At 41.1% G+C, this 1,376-nt stretch overlaps 1 non-coding gene across 1 annotated transcript; it reads left to right on the forward strand.

Annotated features, from left to right (window-relative positions):
* The first annotated feature begins 208 nt into the window (after positions 1 to 208).
* On the forward strand, positions 209 to 316 carry LOC130978090 (small nucleolar RNA R71). The gene has a single exon (XR_009085754.1). It is a non-coding gene; the product is annotated as a small nucleolar RNA R71 (small nucleolar RNA).
* The last annotated feature ends 1,060 nt before the right edge of the window (positions 317 to 1,376 follow it).

Consider the following 1,376-nt stretch of genomic DNA (forward strand, 5'->3'; position numbering starts at 1 on the left):
GAACTCCTTTCTTCTGATTTGTCCCATTGTTCACAGGATTCCTTTCAGAAGTGTACATGAATTGGTTATTTGCAACCATTTCAATTAGTTCTTGAGCTTCTGCAGGCGTCTTCTTCAGATGAAGAGATCTTCCAGCAGAGCTATCCAAAGACATCTTGGACAGTTCAGACAGACCATCATAGAAAATACCTATGATGCTCCATTCAGAAAGCATATCAGAGGGACACTTTCTGATCAATTGTTTGTATCTTTCCCAAGCTTCATAGAGGGATTCTCCTTCCTTCTGTCTGAAGGTTTGGACTTCCACTCTAAGCTTACTCAATTTTTGAGGTGGAAAGAACTTTGCCAAGAAGGCATTGACTAGCTTTTCCCAAGAGTTCAGGCTGTCTTTAGGTTGTAAGTCCAACCATATTCTAGCTCTGTCTCTTACAGCAAAAGGGAATAGCATAAGTCTGTAGACCTCAGGGTCAACCCCATTAGTCTTGACAGTGTCACAGATTTGCAGGAATTCAGCCAAAAACTGATGAGGATCTTCCAATGGAAGTCCATGGAACTTGCAATTCTGTTGCATTAGAGAAACTAATTGAGGCTTAAGATCAAAGTTGTTTGCTGATGAGTGGATAATTTGTACGCTTTTTGGCATTGTTTTTAGTATGTTTTTAGTATATTTTGTTGAGTTTTTAGTATATTTTTATTAGTTTTTAGTTAAAATTCACTTTTCTGGACTTTACTATGAGTTTGTGTGTTTTTCTGTGATTTCAGGTATTTTCTGGCTGAAATTGAGGGACCTGAGCAAAAATCTGATCCAGAGACTGAAAAGGACTGCAGATGCTGTTGGATTCTGACCTCCCTGCACTCGAAGTGGATTTTCTGGAGCTACAGAAGCCCAATTGGCGCGCTCTCAACGGCGTTGGAAAGTAGACATCCTGGGCTTTCCAGCAATATATGATAGTCCATACTTTGCCCAAGATTTGATGGCCAAAACCGGCGTTCAAAGTCACCTTCAGAATTCCCAGCGTTAAACGCCGGAACTGGCACCAAAATGGGAGTTAAACGCCCAAACTGGCATAAAAGCTGGCGTTTAACTCCAAGAAGAGTCTCTACACGAAAAATGCTTCATTGCTCAGCCCAAGCACACACCAAGTGGGCCCGGAAGTGGATTTTTATGTCATTTACTCACCTTTGTAATTCCTAAGCTACTAGTTCCCTATAAGTAGGACCTTTTACTATTGTATTTTCATCTTGGTTCTTCTGGTTCCCTCTCTGGGGCCGAAACCAATGATCACTCTTGTTCTTATGTATTTTCAACGGTGGAGTTTCTACACACCATAGATTAAGGTGTGGAGCTCTGCTGTACCTCGAGTATTAATGCAATT

This window comes from Arachis stenosperma, chromosome 4 (assembly GCF_014773155.1).
Source record: "Arachis stenosperma cultivar V10309 chromosome 4, arast.V10309.gnm1.PFL2, whole genome shotgun sequence".
Lineage (NCBI taxonomy): Eukaryota > Viridiplantae > Streptophyta > Magnoliopsida > Fabales > Fabaceae > Arachis > Arachis stenosperma.